A 19,219-nucleotide genomic window follows, 5' to 3' on the forward strand; every position below is an offset into this window, starting at 1 on the left:
ATGAAATAAAATAATCACTTCAACCTGAGGAAGCTGATTAGAAAAATAGAAAAAATTAAAATTAAAAAAAAATGACAGACTTTGGCCCTAACATATCAACAATTACATTAAATGCAAATAGTCTAAATATACCAATTAAAAGACAGAAATTGGCAGAGTGGATTTAAAAAAAAAAAAAACAGTTGTATACTATTTGGAAGAAATTCACTACAAATATGATATAGGCAAGTTGCAAGTAAAAGGATGGAAAAAGTTATGTCATACAAGCATTCATCAAAGGAAAGCAAGAGTGACTATACTAAAATAAACTAAAGTGGACTTTGGAGCAAAGAAAATTAACATAGAAAGAGCGGGACATTATACAACGCTGAAAGAGTCAATCCACTAAGAAGACATAGCAATCCTAAATGTGTACGCACTAAAACACAGCACTGCAAAACGTGAAGTGAAAACTGATAGACCTAAAAGAAGAAATAGATAAGTCCAAGCCAGGTGTGGTAGCCCATACCTGTAATCCAAGCACTTTGGGAGGCCAAAGTGGGAGGATTGCTTGAACATAGGAGTTGACTGGTCTGGGCAACATAGTGAGACCCTGCCTCACAAAAAATAAAAAAAAATTAGCCAGGCATGGTGCCACACACCTGTGGTCTAAGCTACATGGGAGGCTGAGGTGGGAGGATCTCTTGAGCCTGGGAGGTCGAGGCTGCAGTGAGCCATGATTGCCCCACTGCACTACCGCCTGGGTAACAGAGTGAGACCCTGTTTCAAAAAAAAAAAAGGAAAAAAAATGTAATGACTCAGGCAAAATTGATCACTTTCTCAAAAAACACAAATTACTACAACTCATCCAAGACAAAATAGATAATTTGAATAGCCATATAACTTTTTCTTATTTATTTATTTTTTGAGACAGAATCTCACTCTGTTGCCCTGGCTGGAGTGCAGTGGTGTGATCTCGGCTCACTGCAAACTCTGCCTCCCGGCTTCAAGCGATTCTTGTGCCTCAGCCTCCTGAGTAGCTGGGACTATAGATGCATGCCACCATGCCCGGCTAATTTTTGTATTTTTAGCAGAGGCGGGGCTTTGCCATGTTGCCCAGGCTGGTCTCGAACTCCTGCCCTCCTTGGCCTCCCAACGTGCTGGGATTATAGGTGTGAGCCCGGGAGGTAGAAATTGCAGTGAGCTGAGATGGTGCTACTGCACTCAGCCTGGGCAATAGACCCAGAAATTGTCTCAAAGGAAAAAACAAAAAGTTGAGGATCATGTATAATTTTATGAAGCTAGTTTTACCCTGATAACAAAACCACACAGAGTACAAAAAAGAAAGCTACGGAAACAATAACTCTCATGAATATACACACAAAAATCCTCAACAAAATATTAGCAAATAATACCTACAAAAATTTTAAAAATTTTTGTTAATGGGACAAAATTAGCAAATATAATCCAACAATTTATAAAAATAATTATTCATCATGACCAAGTGGGGTTTTTCCAGGGATGCAAGGCTGGTTCAGTATTTCAAAATAAATCAATGGATTCTTCTATATTAATGACTCGAAGAAAAATCACATGATTATATCAATAGGTGCTCACAAAACATTTGCAAAATTAAACATCCATTCATGATATAAATTCTCAGAAAATTAGGAATAGAAGAGGAACTTCCTCAATTTGATAAGGAGCATGTACAAAAACCCTACCGCCAACGTTATACACCTGGTCCTCCGTATCTGTGGATTCAACCAACAAGGGATCAAAAATACTTGGGGAAAAAAACCCCAATAAGGATGTTGTGTTTGTACTGAACACGTACAGCCTTTTTTTCCTTGTCATTATTTCCTACCTAGACTATATGGTATGTCAACTATTTACATAGCGTTTACATTGTATTATAAGTAATCTAGAGATAATTTAAAGTATGCAGGAAGATATGCCTAGGTTATATGCAAATACTACACCATTTTATCTCAGGGACTTGAAGATCCCAGGATTTTGGTATATATGTTGGGGATCCTGGAGCCAATCTCCCATGGACATCAAGGGACAAGTGTACTTAATGGTGAAACGCTGGATACTTTCTCCTAAAATTGGGAACAAGGCAAGAAAGGCCTCATCACTCTTTCACTCTTATTCATTATAGCACTGGAACCTCTAGTCAGTGGAACAAGACCAAAAAAAAAAAAAAAAGGAAGTAGCCGGGTGCAGTGGCTCACGCCTGTAATCCCAGCACTTTGGGAGGCTGAGGCAGGTGGATCACCTGAGATCAGGAGTTCCAGACCAGCCTGACCAACATGGTGAGACCGTTTCTACCAAAGATACAAAAATTAGCCAGGTGTGGTGGTGTACACCTGTAATCCCAGCTACTCGGGAGGCTGAGAAGGCTGAGGCAGGAGAATCACTTGAAGCAGGAGGTGGATGTTGCAGTGAGCCCAGATCGCGCCATTGCACTCCAACCTGGGTGACAGACCAAGACTCCATCTCAAAAAAAAAAAAAGGAAGTAAAAGGCATACAGTTTGGAAAGGAAGAAATAAAACTGTCCATTTTTAGACAACACACGGTTTATGTAGAAAATCTCAAGGAATCTAGCAAAACTCTTACAACTAAATGAGTTCAGCAAGGTTACAGAATACATGATAAACATACAAAAATCAATTGTGTTTGTATACACTAGCTAAGAACATGTGGACACTGAAATTGAAAGGAATGTGCCATTTCTAATCATCCAGAAAGTGAAATAGTTAGGTGTAAATCTAACAACGTATTTCAGACTTGTGTGCGGAAAACTACACAACACTGATAAGAGAAATAAACAATATATGTATATTTTTGAGACACAATCTCCCTTTGTTGCCCAGGCTGGAGTGCAGTGGTGTGTGATCTCAGCTCCCTCCAGCCTTGGACTCCTGGGCTCAAGCAATCCTCCTTCAGCGTCCCAAGTAGCTGGGACTATAGGCGTGTGTCACCATGCCCGGCTAATTTTTTGGTATTTTTTGTAGAGATTGGTCTCACTAAGTTGCCCAGGCTGGCCTCTAACTCCTGGCCTCAAGCAATCATCGCTCCTCAGCCTCCCAAAGTGCTGAGATGGCAGGCATGAGCTACTATACCTGGTCTAAACATTTTTAAAAAAATAAATAGACACACGGTGTTCATAGGTTGGAAGATTCAACATTGTAAAGATGTCAGTTTTCACCAAATTGATATACAGTTTAACAGAATTCCTATCAAAATCCCAGTAAGTTTTTTTTTATTTATAGACAAGATTATTATTATTTTTCTTTTTTGAGACAGAGTCTCCCTCTGTCACCCAGGCTGAAGTGGAGTGGCGGGATCTCAGCTCACTGCCATCTCCACCTCCCAGGTTCAAGTGATTCTCCTGCCTCAGCTTCCCAAGTAGCTGGGATTACAGGTACCCACCACCATGCCCGGCTAATTTTTTTTTTTTTTTGAGATGGAGTCTCATTCTGTCGCCCAGGCTAGAGTGTAGTGACATGATCTTGGCTCACTGCAACCTCTGCCTCCCAGGTTCAAGCAATTCTCTTGTCTCACCCTCCCTAGTAGCTGGGTCTACAGGCGCCCGCCACCACGCCCAGCTAATTTTTGTATTTTTAGTAGAGACGGGATTTTACCATGTTGGTCAGGCTGGTCTCAAACTCCTTACCTCAGGTGATCCGCCTGCCTCGGCCTCCCAAAGTGCTGAGGTTACAAGCGTGAGCCACCGCACCTAAGCCAATTTTTGTATTTTTTTAGTAGAGATGGGGTTTCACCATGTTGGCCGGGCTGGTCTCAAACTCCTGACCTCAGGTGATCTGCCTGCCTATGCCTCCCAAAGTGCTGGGATTATAGGCATGAGTCACCGAGCCTGGCCTATTCTAAAATTTATATCAAAAGGCAAAGGAACTAGAATAGCTAAAACAATTTTGAAAAGGAAGAATAAAGTGGGAGGAATCTCTTTACCTGCTTTCAAGACTTATTTTTTACAGGTGCAGTAATCAAGACTGGTGTTGGTGGAGGACAGACACATAGATCAGAGGAACAGAATAGAGGAACCCAGAAAAAGACTCACTCAAATATGCCCAACTGAATTTTGACAGAGGTACAAAAGTAATTCAATAGAGGAAAAACACACCATTTTTAACAAATGGTGCTGGAGCAATTGAACATCTATAGGCAAACAAAAACCAAACCAAAACAAAAAACCCTCGACCTATATCTCACATGTTATTCAAAAATTAACTCAACCTGTATCAAGAACTTAAACCTAAAACTATCAAACTTTTAGAATGACGGCCAGGCGCGGTGACTCATGCCTGTAATCCCAGCAATTTGGCAGGTCGAGATGGGCGGATCACTTGAGGCCAGGAGTTCGAGACCAGCCTGGCCAACATGGAGAAACCTGATCTCTATTAAAAATACAAAAATTAGCCAGGCATGATGGTGGGCGCCTGTAATCCCAGCTCCTTGGGAGTCTGAGAGGCAATGAGAATCACTTGAACCTGGGAGGCAGAGGTTGCAGCGAGCCGAGATAGTGCCACTGCACTATAGCCTGGGTGACAGAGTGAGACTCTGTCTCAAAAACAATAACAACAACAACAACAAAAAAAGCCAAAATAATAATAATAATAATAAAACAAACTTAGAATGAAAGAGGAGAAGATTTGCAGGATCTAGGGTCAGACAGAATTCTTAGACTTGGCACCAATAAATAGCATGATCTGTAAGTGGAACAATTGATAAATTGAACATTAGAATTTAAAATTTTTGCTTGGTGAAAGGGCCAGTTAAGAGGAGGAACAGATAGCTACAGAGTGGGAGAAAGTATTTGCAAACCACATATCTGACAAAGCACTAATAGGCAGAATATATAAATAAAAAATTCTTAAAATTCAGCTGTCAAAAAACAATCCAATTAGAGCATGAGCAAATGGCATGAAAAGATATTTCATTGGAGAGGATATATATAATACTAATGGCAAGTAAGCAGATGAAGAGATGTTCAACACCATTAGCCATCAGAGAAATGCAAATTAAAACCACAATGAGATATCACTACCCATCAGAATGGCCAAAAAAACCTAAACACAAACAAAAACAAAAACAAAAAAATTGTGACAACACAAAATGCTGGTGAGGATGTGGAAAAACGGAATCACTCATACATTGCAGGTAGAAATGCAAAATGGTACAGTCACTTTGGAAAAAGTTTGCCAGTATCTTTGCCAGTATTTTTTTTAATGGAGTTTTGCTTCTGTTGCCCAGGACAGAGTGCAATAGTGTGATCTCGGCTCACTGCAACCTCCGCCTCCTGGGTTCAAGCAATTTTCCTGCCTCAGCCTCCCAAGTAGCTGGGATTATAGGCATGCACCACCACACTTGGCTAATTTTTTGTATTTAGTAGAGATTTAATAGGGGTTTCACCATGTTGGTCAGGCTGGTTTCAAACTCCTGACCTCAGGTGATACAGCTGCTTCAGCCTCCCAAAGTGCTGGGATTACAGGCATGCACCACTGGGCCTGGCAGTAGTGTTTTTTTTTTAGACAGGGTATCACTCTTGTTGCCCAGACTGGTGTGCATGGTGTGCAGTGGCGTGATCATGGCTCACTGCAGCCTTGACAGCCACAGGCTCAAGCGATCCTCCCACCTCAGCCTCCTGAGTAGCTAGGACTACAGGTGCGCGCCACCATGCCTGGCTAATTTTTTGTATTTTTTACAAAATAAAGCAGGCAGAGGTGGGAGGACTGCTTGAGACTAGGAGTTTGAGATTAGCCTGGGCAACATAGCAAGACTCTCCACCCTGTCTCTAAACTCTCCCTCTCTCTCTCTCACACACACACACACACACACACACACTTCACTGAGTGTGGTAGCAGGTGCCTGTACTCCTAGCTACTCAGGAGGCTGAGGCTGGAGGATCACCTGGGCCCAGGAATTTGAGGCTGCAGCGAGCTGTGATTGTACCACTGCATTCTAGCCTAGGCACTAGAGTGAGGTCTTGACTCTAAAAGAGAACAAAAACAGAAACAGAAAACCCCAGCTATTGCACTCCTGGCATTTATTCCAGAGAAATGAAGACCTCTATTTACATAAAACCCATGCATAAACGTTTATAGCAGTTTTATTCTTAATAGCCAGATATCCTTCAACGGATGAGTGGCTAAACTGGTAAATCCATACCACTCTGCAGTAAAAAGGAATAAACTATTGATATGCAACAACGGGAGGAATCTCCAGAGAATTCTGCTGAATTAAAAAAAAAAAGCCGGTCCCTCAAGGTTACACACTATATGATGTGATTCTATTTACTTAACATTCTTTTTTTTCTTTTTGATACTGAGTCTTGCCCAGGCTGGAGTGCAGTGGCGCGATCTCGTCTCACTGCAACCTCTGCCTCCTGGGTCCAAGCGTCAGCCTCCCCGAGTAGCTGGGATTACAGGCACCTGCCATTATGCCTCGCTAATTTTTGTATTTTTAGTAGAGACAGGATTTTGCCATGTTGGTCAGGCTTGTCTAGAGCTCCCGACCTTGGGTAATCCGCCCACCTCGGCCTCCCAAAGTGCTGGGAATACAGGCGTGAGCCACCGTGCCCAGCCAGCATATCTTTTTAAAAACAGGTGCCCCAAAATGCACAGGATACTTCAGACATCATAATCTAATTATTGCAGGGGACCATGAGATTATAAACTCTTGGTTTTTGTTTTCATTTTTTGTATTTTTTTGAAACAGAGTCTCACTCTGTCACCCAGGCTGGCAAAGTGCAGTGGTGTGATCTCGGCTTACTGCAACCTCTGCCTCCTGGTTCTCATGCTTCAGCCTCCCAAGTAGCTGAGACTACAGGTGGTCACCACCAACATTTTTAATTTTATTTATTTATTTATTTATTGTAGAGACGGGGTTTCACCATATTGTCTAGGCTTGTCTTGAACTCCTGCCCTCAGGTATTCTGCCTGTCTCGGCCTCCCAAAGTGGTGGTGTTACAGGCGCGAGACACCACGCCTGGCCAAATTCCTGCTATTTGATTTTATTCTCATTTTAGTTACTTAAATACTGTCAACCTCAATCTGCCTTTAGTCCTCCTCTTCCTGTTGCCCACATGCAGATATAGTGTTTTTGTTGTTGTTGTTGTTGTTGTTTTGAGACAGAGTTTTGCTCTTGTTGCCCAGGCTGGAGTGCAATGGCGCCATCTCAGCTCACTGCAACCTCTGCCTCTTGGGTTCAAGCAATTCTCCTGCCTCAGCCTTCTGCAGATATAGTTATTTTATTAAAAATTGTTATTGCTGGGCGCGTTGGCTCAAACCTGTAATTTCAGCAGTTTGGGATGCCGAGGCGGGTGGATCACGAGGTCAGGAGGTTGAGACCATCCTGGCTAAGACGGTGAAACCCCGTCTCTACTAAAAAATACAAAAAATTAGCAGGGCGTGGTGGCCGGTGCCTGTAGTGCCAGCTACTCGGGAGGCTGAGGCAGGAGAATGGCATAAACCCGGGAGGCGGAGCTTGCAGTGAGCCGAGATCGCGCCACTGCACTCCAGCCTGGGCTGCAGAGCAAGACTCTGTCTCGAAAAAAAAAAAAATTGTTGTGGCAAAATGCACATGCAATTTCCCAATTTTACGCATTTTTCTTTCTTTCAAATTTTTCAGTTCAAAGGGCACCTGTGCATGATTGGTACATGAGTAAACTGGTCATCATGGGAGTTTGGTGTGCAGATTATTTTGTCACTGAGGTAATGAGCCTAGTACCTGAGAGCTGGTTTTTCGATCCTCACCCTCCTTGTTTCAGCCTCCAGTAGGCACCGGTATCTCTTGTTCCCTTCTTTGGATCCATGTGTACTCAATGTTCAGCTCTCACTTATGAGTGAGAAAATATATATATATATATATATATATATATATATTTTTTTTTTTTTTTGAGAGGGAGTCTCGCTCTGTTGCCCAGGCTGGAGTGCAGTGGCGCAATCTCGGCTCACTACAAGCTCCGCCTCCCGGGTTTACTCCATTCTCCTGCCTCAGCCTCCTGGGTAGCTGGGACTACAGGCGCCCACCACCACGCCTGGCTAATTTTTTTTTTTGTATTTTTAGTAGAGACGGGGTTTCACTCTGTTAGCCAGGATGGTGTCGATCTCTCCTGACCTCCTGATCCACCCACCTTGGCCTCCCAAAGTGCTGAGATCACAGGCCTGAGCCACCGCGCCCGGCCATGCCTGGCTAATTTTTGTATTTTTAGTAGAGAGGAGGTTTCACCATGTTGGCCAGGCTGCTCTATAACTCCTGACCTCAGGTGATCCGCCTGCCCCAGCCTCCCAAAGTGCTGGGATTAGAGGTGTGAGCCACCACACCTGGCCTCAATAGAATATTTAATAACATCTTTCAAAAAGATGAGTATTTTTTTTATTTAATTGCTAAAATGTGAAGTTTTAAAAGTTTTAATTTTTTTTTTTTTTTTTTTTTTTTTTTTTTTTTGAGATGGAGTCTTGCTCTGTCTCCCAGGCTGGAGTGCAGTGACTTGATCTTGGCTCACTGCAACTTCCACCTCTCAAGTTCAAGCAATTCTCCTGCTTCAGCCTCTCCAGTAGTTGGGACCACAGGCTCCCACCACTATGCCCAGCTAATATATTGTTGTTGTTGTTGTTGTTTTTTGTATTTTAGTAGAGATGGGGTTTCACTATGTTGACCAAGCTAGTCTCAAACTCGAGCTCAGGCAATCCACCCACCTTGGCCTCCGAAAGTGCTAGAATTACAGGCATGAGCCACCGTGCTCGGCCATTTTTTTAAGTTCCAGGATACATGTGCAGAACTGTGCAGAACGTGCAGGTTTGTTACATAGGTAAATGTGTGCCATGGTGGTTTGCTGCACCTATTAACCCATCACCTAGGTATTAAGCTCTGCATGCATTAGCTGTTTATCCTGATGCTCTTCCCTCCCCTTGCCCCTCCAAGATGAATATTTTAATAAAAATGTTTGTTCTAACCTTGTAGGCTTCCCACTTTCAACTTTGTTTCCTAGGAAAACGTAGTATTTAGTGACAACCATTCAGTACCAATGGGGTTTAAAAATTGGTTATATATATAAATCAATATTACATAGTGACAGATACTTTTTTTTTTGAGACAGGGTCTTGCCCTTGTCACTGAAGAGTGTAGTGGTGTGATCATAGCTTGTTGCAGCTTTGGGCCTCGGACTCTTGGGCTCAAATGATCCTGCCACCTCAACCTCCTATGTAGCTGGGACTGTATGTGTGTACCATAACACCTAATACAATTTTTTTTGTAGAGATGGGGATCTAGCTATGTTGTCCAGGTTGGTCTTGAACTTCTGGCCTCCAGTGATCCTCCCACCTCAGCCCCCCGAAGTGCTAGGATTACATGCATGAGCCACTATACCTGACCAGTCACACAAATTTTTATGTCCAGAATAATTCTTACCAGTATAATTCTAGATCTTATGACCCTAAATTAAATACCCTAAATGGTATTTCAATTAGGGTATTTAATTTAAGGTCGGAAGATCTAGAATTATTTTTCAAGAGCTCACTGAAACACGGAGGAGGGATGTTACCATTTGGTCATCTACTTCAGTGGCAGCAGTTGAGCACAGTTTCACATGAAAGACAAGGCAGCCGTGGAATTGCTAGGGTGGTTGGTGTTTCAGATGTGTAAGGGCTGCTAGCCATAGGTGTCATGGGGGCTGAAGACTGGGCCAGGGCTGCTTCCAGATACAGCCTCAGACAGCCCAGATCTCTGCTTTACATATGCTGAATACTTATGACTTTTTTGGATGAAGTACCTCTTAGTGGAGTCCAAGCTGTGAGCAGGGTGACTGTTCTTACATGTAATATGCTGCAAATTATAGCTTCATTATTTTGAAATATTTGATATAAAATATTTCAACTGGATTAGAAATCCATTCACATTATAAGAAATTTTATGTTTGTTGGTCAGCCATGGTGGCTCACACCTATAATCCCAGCGCTTTGAGAGGCTGAGGCAGGTGGATCACCAGAGGTCAGGAGTTTGAGACCAGCCTGGCCAATGTGGTGAAGCCCGGTCTCTACTAAAAAAATACAAAAATTAGCCAGATGTGGTGGTGCACACCTGTAGTCCCAGCTACTTGGGAGGCTGAGGCAGGAGAATCACAGGAGAACCGCTTGAACCTGGGTGGTGGAGGCTGCAGTGAGCTGAGATCACTGTACTCCAGTCTGGGCGACAAAGCAAGACTCGTCCCCCCCAAAAAAAAAGAAAGAAAAAAAAATTCACATTTGTTAGTTAAAGGAAGAATTGCTACATTCTTTTTTGTTGTTGTCGTCGAGATAGGGTCTCACTCCACTTGGCCAGGCTGGAGTACAGTGGCGTGATCACTGCAGCCTTGACCTCCTGGGCTCAGGCAATTCTCCCACCTCAGCCTCCTCAGTAGCTGGGACTACAGGCACATGCCATCACGCCTGGCTAATTTTTGGTATTTTTAGTAGAGATGAGGTTTTGCCATGTTGCCCAAGCTTAGATTCTTTAAATTTTACTTCAATGGTAATAATTATTTTTTCAGTTTTTAAGAAATGGAGTCTTGCTCTGTCACCCAGGCTGGAGTACAGTGGCATGATCATAGCTCAATGCAGCCTCAAACCCCTGGGCTCAAGTGATCCTCCTACCTCAGCCTCCTGAGTTTCTGAGATTACATGCATGGGCCACCGCACCCAGCATAAATTATTTTTTTAAAGATTTATTTAACATAAAGTGAACAATTTAATGGTTTTCACAGAGTTAGACATCTATCACCACTATCGAGTTCTACATTTTCATCACCTAAAAAAGAAACTCTGGGCCGTGTACAGTGGCTCACACCTGTAATCTCAGCACTTTGGAAGGCTGAGGGGGAAGGACTGCTTGGGCCCAGGAGTTTGAGACCACGCCTGGGCAGTATGATGAAACCCTGTCTCTACAAAAAGCACAAAAAAATTTAGCCAGGCATGGTGGCTTATGTCTGTAGTTCCAGCTACTTGGGGGGCTGAGGTGGGAGAATCACCTGAGCCTGGGAAGTCGAGGCTGCAGTGAGCCGAGATCACACCACTGCATTCCAGTCTGGGCAACTGGAGTGAGACCCTGTCTAGAAACAAAAACAAAAACAAAACACAAAACAACCCAAACAACAAAAACCAAACCCCAAACCCCACAAAACTCTGTACCTGTTAGCAGCCACTCTCCATTTCCCCTGCCCTCAAGCACCTTGTAATCACTAACCTACTTTTTGTCTGTATGGATTTGCCTCTTCTGGACATTACATTTAAATAGACTCCTGCGACAGCCCTCTTTTTGTGTCTGGCTTCTTTCCCTTAGCATAATGTTTTCAAGATTTATTCATGTAGTAGCATTAACTATTCCTTTTTTTTTTTTTCTTTTCTGAGACGGAGTCTCGCACTGTTGCCCAGGCTGGAGTGCAGTGGCACGATCTCAGCTCATTGCAACCTCCGCCTCCCGGGTTCAAGCGATTCTCCTGCCTTAGTCTCCTGAGTAGCTGGGACTACAGGCTCGCACCACCATGCCTGGCTAATTGTATTTTTAGTAGAGATGGGGTTTCACCTTGTTGTCCAGGGTGGTCTCAAACTCCTGACCTCGTGATCTGCCCGCCTCGGCCTCCCAAAGTGCTGGGATTACAGGCATGAGCTACCGTGCCCGGCCTACCTATTCCTTTTTATGGCTGAATATCTTAATGTATGGATATACCATATTTTATCCATTTCATCAGTTCAATGGTAATGTATTTTTTCTTTTCAGATTGGGGGTCTTGCTATGTTGCTTAGGCTGGACTCAAACTTCTGGGTTCAAGCGATTCTGCTGTCTCAGCTTCCTAAGTACCTGGGACTACAGGGAATGTGTCTGTCTCAGGCAATTCTGCTGTCTCAGCTTCCCAAGTACCTGGGACTACAACCACTATTGTGCCTGATGGTAAATTTTTTTTTTTTTTTTTTTTTTTTTTTTTTTTTGAGACGGAGTCTCGCTCTGTCATCCAGGCTGCAGTGCAGTGGCCGGATCTCAGCTCACTGCAAGCTCCGCCTCCCGGGTTCACGCCATTCTCCTGCCTCAGCCTCCCGAGTAGCTGGGACTACAGGCGCCCGCCACCTCGCCCGGCTAGTTTTTGTATTTTTTAGTAGAGACGGGGTTTCACCGTGTTAGCCAGGATGGTCTCGATCTCCTGACGTCGTGATCCACCCGTCTCGGCCTCCCAAAGTGCTGGGATTACAGGCTTGAGCCACCGCGCCCGGCGATGGTAAATTTTTGAACGGTCCTAAAACTGGTTTAACCTATTTTTTTTTTTTCTTGAGATGGAGTTTCACTCTTATTGCCCAAACTGGAGTGCAATGGCGCGATCTTGGCTCACTGCAACCTCTGCCTCCCAGGTTCAAGAGATTCTCCTGCTTCAGCCTCCCAAGTAGCTGGGATTACAGGTGCACACCACCCGGCTAATCTTTTGTATTTTTAGTGGAAATGGGGTTTCACCATGTTAGCCAGGCTGGTCTCAAACTCCTGACCTCAGGTGATCCGCCCACCTTGGCCTCCCAGAGTGCTGGGATTACAGGTGTGTGAGCCACCGTGCCCAGCCTGGTTTAACTTTTTCTTCTTTTTCTTTTTTTTTTTTTGAGATAGAGTCTCGCTCTGTTGCCCAGGCTAGACTGCAATGGTGCAATCTTGGCTCACTGCAACCTCTGCCTCCTGGGTTCAAGCGATTCTCCTGCCTCAGCGTCCCGAGTAGCTGGGATTACAGGCATGCATCACCATGCCTGGCTAATTTTGTATTTTTAGTAGAGACGGGGTTTCTCCATGTTGGTCAGGCTGGTCTTGAACTCCTGACCTCAGGTGATCTGCCCACCTTGGCCTCCCAAAGTGCTGCGATTACAGGCGTGAGCCACCGCGCCTGGACAACTTTTTCTTCTTTTTTGAGATACGGTCTAGCTCTGACTCCCAGGCTGGCGTGTAGTGGCATGATCTTGGTTCACCGCAGCCTCAACCTCACAGGCTCAATAAATCCTCCCACCTCAGCCTCCCTAGCAGCTGGGACTATAGGTGTTACACTACCATGCTTGGCTAATTTTTCTATTTTTAGTAGAGACAGGGTTTCACCATGTTGCCCATGCTGGTCTTAATATCCTGGACTCAAGCAATCCACCTGCCTTGGCTTCCCAAAGTGCTGGTGTTAAAGGAATGAGCCACCGTGCCTGGCTGATTTTAAGTTTTTTATCACCTACTTGTGTAAGAAGAATCTGAAGACATTATCGCTAAAAAGTCTGGATCAGGTATAGTGTATAGGTGTTTCAGCCTGATAGCAAAAAACTCAGAGGTTCCCAGAAAGCTCAAATCTTTCATTACCATTTTAAAAATTATTTTTTTGGGACATATAACATTTAGGATGGATGTAGTGACTCACACCTGTAATCCTAGCACTTTGGGAGGCCGAGGCAGGCAGATCACTTGAGGTCAGGAGTTGAAGACCAGCCTGGCCAACATGGTGAAACCCCATCTCTACTAACATACAAAAATTCGCTGGGTGTGGAGATGTGTACCTGTAATCCCGGCTACTTAGGAGACTGAGGCAAGAGAATTGCTGGAACCTGGGAAGCAGAGGTTGAAGTGAGCTGAGGTCACACCACTGCACTCTACCCTGGGCGACAGAGCAAGACAGAGCAAGACAAAAATGGCTGGGTGAGGTGGTTCATGCCACCCTATCTCTACTAAAAATACAAAAATTAGCCACGCGTGGTGGCAGGCAGCTGTAGTCCCGGCTACTTGGGAGGCTAAGGTGGGAGAGTCGCTTGAGCCCAAGATGGCTACACTTACGATTCATTATATGGTTGACAAAGTTCAAATATGCCTAATTTTGCAACTTGATCCTATTTCCCCACAAAATCCATCCTTCATAAAATGTGCACGGCTATAGTTTACAGTCTTGAGTACTATGGGGACTTTCTGGAGACCTTTCAGTCACTTTTGTGTCAACCAGTTTAACAGGCTGGATCAAATCCATCAGATTCTTCCTCTATAAGACTGATAAAATCATTTCAAGTTTGCTATCATGATTTTGAGACAGCAGCTAATGAATACTTTGTAAAATATTTTGTAAAACCAGATGGTTTCATGTTTACACTAAACAGACTGTAAACTCTAGATTCTAAAGTAACACACACACACCATACACCTCTATATTGTTTTATAGTTTTTTTTTTTTAAATGACAGTTACAAATGCTTTTCCCTTGATGGGGAATGACGTATCTATTTTCAGTGAATAGTAATGCCTTAAAAAGTAACAGCATTTTGTCTAAATTGAACTTATATAATTGCACAAAAGTCATGGAAAGCATTAAGAAATGCTAGTAAAGATTGAAGTTTCCTCAGATTCTTGCGCAGCAGCTCCAAGAAGCCTTAATCCCAGTGGGTCCTCTGATTCAAACAATAATGATGCTCGAACTCCGTGACACACAGGCAGAGAACAGCAGCACAACCAGGAGGACCTATGCGGTTTGTAACAGTGAAATTCTGCTCTACTGTTAAGGTGTAATGATGCATTCATTCATCTTTTCATTAGGAGCATAAAAAACACCTCAAATTATATTTTCTCAGGCTTAAAACTTGTTTTGGGCTATGGATTCTACTTCAGGAAACAACAATTAAAAAAAAAAACCACAATCACACCATAAAAACCTCTTCTAAGCAGGTTCCTTCATGCTGCTACTGTCTGTGGGGCCTGCCTAATTTTCTTTTCTTTTCCTTTTTTTTTGAGACAGAGTCTTGCTCTGTCGCCCAGGCTGGAGTGCAGTGGCGCTATCTCGGCTCACTGCAAGCTCTGCCTCCTGGGTTCACGCCATTTTCCTGCCTCAGTCTCCCGAGTAGCTGGGACTACAGGTGCCCGCCACCATGCCCAGCTAATTTTTTGTATTTTTAGTAGAGACGGGGTTTCACCAGGTTAACCAGGATGGTTTCGATCTCCTGACCTTGAGATTCGCCTGCCTCGGCCTCCCAAAGTGCTAATTTTCTAATAGACACACAAACGAATTACATTCTCGGCTATCAGACACTAGTTGAGGGACAGCAGATAGGTTCTAACTCAAATTCTAACTGTTTTATTGGCAGCAGTTATTGGAAACACTGTTACAAAGGACTCCAAGGTCACTGCTGGACTGGTGAACAGCTCACTGTGCTTTCTTCTCCATCTCTGACATGGGAACAGGAGGGGGAGAAGCAGCATTTGTGCTTCACATTTGTGATCTTTGTATTATTAACAAAGCTGAACAGGATGTGGGTATGGATATTTGGAAAGACATAACAAAGGTACATTTTTCTGTTTAATGAGTTGCAATGTCTTTATATGGAGGTTTAACATGTTTTATTTGGATCTTAATCTCAATTAAGACAGTACTTCTATGGTGAAGGTTTTTCTCTTTCTCACCTTACAAAAACTGAGAAAAAAGCAAGGTTTTGAAAGAAGATGCACACAGAGTACTTTAAGTTACTCTCAGAAGCATTTTCCTAACGTGGATACTATGATTATGAGAGGAGGAGAGTTCTCACTCCAATTTTTCTCTTCTCTTTTATTGAGACAGGGTCTTGCTCTGTTGCCCAGGGTGGCATGGAGTGGCACAATCATGGCTCACTGCAGCCTTGACCTCCTGTGCTCAAGCGGTCCTCCCACCTCAGCCTCCTGAGTAGCTGGGACTATAGGTGCACACCACCACACCCGGCTAACTTTTAAATTTTTTTGCTGAGACAAGGTCCCTCTGTGTTGCCTAGGGTGGTCTCAAACTCCTGGGCTCAAGTGCTGGGATTACAGCCGTAATCCACTGCACCCAACTTTACTCCAGTATTTATACTGTTGTGTTTCAAATAAAGAACACAGTCTGTTTCCTAATTATGGAGACAACATAGTAATTCCTGAAATAAATACATAAAAGTATATGACACTGGATATCCAGATATGTTTCCTTCATTTAGAGGGTATTGCTAATGATCTAACCATGTACCTTCAATTCAGGGAGAAAAATTCCAGTGGTAACATTTGAGTAATTTTTAAAAAGATTTTTAATAGGAGTGACTGGTATAGATATTATTTACTTAGAACTAAAGGCTCAGCTGGGCATGGTGGCTCACGCCTGTAATCCCAGCACTTTGGGAGGCCAAGGTGGGCAGATTATAAGGTCAGGAGATCAAGACCATCGTGGTCAATATGGTGAAACCCTGTCTCTACTAAAAATACAAAAATTAGCTGGGCATGGTGACGCGTGTCTGTAATCCCAGCTACTTGGGAGGCTGAGGCAGTAGAACTGCTTGAACCAGGGAGTCGGAGGTTGCAGTGAGCTGAGATGGCGCCACCGCACTCCAGCCTGGGTGACAGAGTGAGATTCTGTCTCCAAAAAAAAAAAAAAAAAAAAACAGGGCCGGGCGCGGTGGCTCAAGCCTGTAATCCCAGCACTTTGGGAGGCCGAGGCGGGCGGATCACAAGGTCAGGAGATCGAGACCACAGTGAAACCCCGTCTCTACTAAAAATACAAAAAATTAGCCGGGCGCGGTGGCGGGCGCCTGTAGTCCCAGCTACTCAGGAGGCTGAGGCAGGAGAATGGCGGGAACCCGGGAGGCGGAGCTTGCAGTGAGCCGAGATCGCGCCACTGCACTCCAGCCTGGGCAACAGCGTGAGACTCCGTCTCAAAAAAAAAAAAAAAAAAAACAAAAAAGACTCCGTCCAAAAAAAAAACTAAAGGCTCAACACAAATGATAATTGTTCAATGTGATGGATATGCTAATTGTTCCGATCTGATCATTATATATTATATGTCTCAAAACATCACTATGTACCCCGTAAATATGTACAATTATATGTCAATTAAAAACTTTAAAAAGGCCGGGTGCGGTGGCTCACGCCTGTAATCCCAGCACCTTGGGAGTCCAAGGTGGGCAGATTATGAGGTCAGGAGATTGAGACCATCCTGGCTAGCATAGTGAAACCCCATCTCTATTAAAAATACAGAAAACTAGCCAGGCATGGTGGCATGTGCCTGTAGTCCCAGCTACTCAGGAGGCTGAGACAGAAGAATTGCCTGAACCCAGGAAGTGGAGGTTGCAGTGAGCCAAGATCGTGCCACTGCACTCCAGCCTGGGTGACAGAGTGAGACTCTGTCTCAAAAACAAAAACAAAAACAAAACAAAACAAAACAACCTTTAAAAAAAAAAAGCTAATATAAAGCCCTTACCTTAAAACTCAGAATTTATCTTATTCACTTTGTACCCTTACAAGTTTATGAACTTGCAAGGCAGTTGAAAACTATGGTAAGTCTTCAAGTCCCAGCTTTATTAAATGTAAGAGATCAGCAAACTTTAATCTAAATTTTAAGAATTTTAAGAAATATTTGGAAACATTTTATTTCTGAAGTATTTTTTAATTATTTGGAAAACTGACTTAAGTGGAATGGGTCATTTCCTGACATTAGAAAAATAAAATTATTTGATATCAAATAACAATTAATAGCATTCTCTGTATAAAAAAAATAACTAAAGGGAAATGTGGGGTATGTCTGTGGCAAGGCTGAGAATGAAAAAGATCACACACAGCACTGTGCATAATTATCTGCTCAACAAATCCTGAATATATCAGACAGCCCATAATATTGCTACGAGAAGTCTGATTCAAATGCTTAGCTGCTATAGTTAGTTAATCTGGGACTCAAAGGACAATATACCTGGGTCAGGGACTAAAAGTCACCAGAAGAATTCCACAACAGTCTTTCTGCCTACCAGTAACATCTATAGAACTTGACTGGAATCTAACCAGAAGTCTGTTTCATGTCCAAGCATGCTGCCATACATACAAGCCACCTAGGCTTTTAGCTAGAAAAGTTTAGACCAGAGACAATGATGCAGGAGGCGCGATGGCTCACGTCTGTAATCCCAGCACTTACGGAGGCTGAGGCGGGTGGATCATGAGGTCAGGATTTCAAGACCAGCCTGGCCAACATCGTGAAACCTCGTCTCCACTTAAAATACAAAAAAATAGCCGGGTGTGGTGGCAGACGCCTGTAATCCTAGCTACTCGAGAGGCTGAGGCAGGAGAATCGCTTGAACCTGGGAGGCGGAGGTTGCAGTGAGCTGAGATCTTGCCATTGCACACCAGCCCGGGTGACAGTGCGAGACTCCATCTCAAAAAAAAAAAAAAAAAGAAAAGAAAAAAGAAAATGATACAAGAAGAAAAGGAAATTCCTTATTCCTGGATTATAAATGAACAAAGGAAACACAATCCAAGGAAAGGGCTGCTGGTGGCACAGAGCCTGGGAAGTGAGAAGCCAGAGTTGTGGAGTTGTTTCCCTCCCCTTCTTTTAAAAAGTAGTGCTGGATTGAGAAGTTGGAGGGAGGTGGGAGGGTGGGTATGGGGGATGGAGACTCCAGCTGTGCAGCCTCCATTCTGAGAGCTGCTTAGATAAGGTGCGCAAAGCCAGGCATTCCTGGGCTAGCACTGTCAGGATACGATTTGTATCACTTTTGTTTTCACATTATCTGTCTCTTGAGGAAGTCACTGCCTGTCTGCTTTTCACTGTGTACCCTGGGTTTCCCTGATAAGATAGGCAAACTTCCAGCACTGCAGAGATTGTTAATCCCCTAGCTTGTGCTTCCCTAATACAGTTTTTTTTTTTTTTTTTTTTTGAGACGGAGTCTCGCTCTGTCGCCTGGGCTGGAGTGCAGTGGCCGGATCTCAGCTCACTGCAAGCTCCGCCTCCCGGGTTTACGCCATTCTCCTGCCTCAGCCTCCCGAATAGCTGGGACTACAGGCGCCCGCCACCTCGCCCGGCTAGTTTTTTGTATTTTTTTTAGTGTTTCACCGTGTTAGGATGGTCTCGATCTCCTGACCTCGTGATCCGCCCGCCTCGGCCTCCCAGAGTGCTGGGATTACAGGCTTGAGCCACCGCGCCCGGCCTACAAATTGTTTTTTTAAGAAACCCTCAAATTTGTGTTCTAACAATTGGCATGCTTTATACATCTTGAGCTCATATCCAGGTTTAAAGGAGGTGAACATACTGGTTCTTAAAGCTTCCCTCTATCACAGAAGCTCCTAAATAAGCTATCTGTGGTAATCTAGCCCTGTTCACCTTGCAAATTGACTTGTTGTATAATTGTATCCAATGTTTGTTTTTAAAGAAATATGACTCTTACGCCAGGTGTGGTGGCTCATGCCTGTAATCCTAAAACTTTGGGAGGCT

The 19,219-nt window shown here is 43.7% G+C and overlaps 2 protein-coding genes across 12 annotated transcripts in view; one reads left to right on the top strand and one right to left on the bottom strand.

The window, feature by feature from the left end:
* ST13 (ST13 Hsp70 interacting protein) overlaps positions 1-19,219 on the top strand; it is a 285,343-nt gene that overhangs the window by 157,462 nt on the left and 108,662 nt on the right. The window lies entirely within an intron of this gene.
* The window catches only part of LOC126963577 (E3 ubiquitin-protein ligase RBX1), a 598,764-nt gene that overhangs the window by 28,960 nt on the left and 550,585 nt on the right, over positions 1-19,219 (bottom strand). The window lies entirely within an intron of this gene.

Source organism: Macaca thibetana, chromosome 10, assembly GCF_024542745.1.
Source record: "Macaca thibetana thibetana isolate TM-01 chromosome 10, ASM2454274v1, whole genome shotgun sequence".
In the NCBI taxonomy this organism is placed as follows: Eukaryota; Metazoa; Chordata; class Mammalia; order Primates; family Cercopithecidae; genus Macaca; species Macaca thibetana.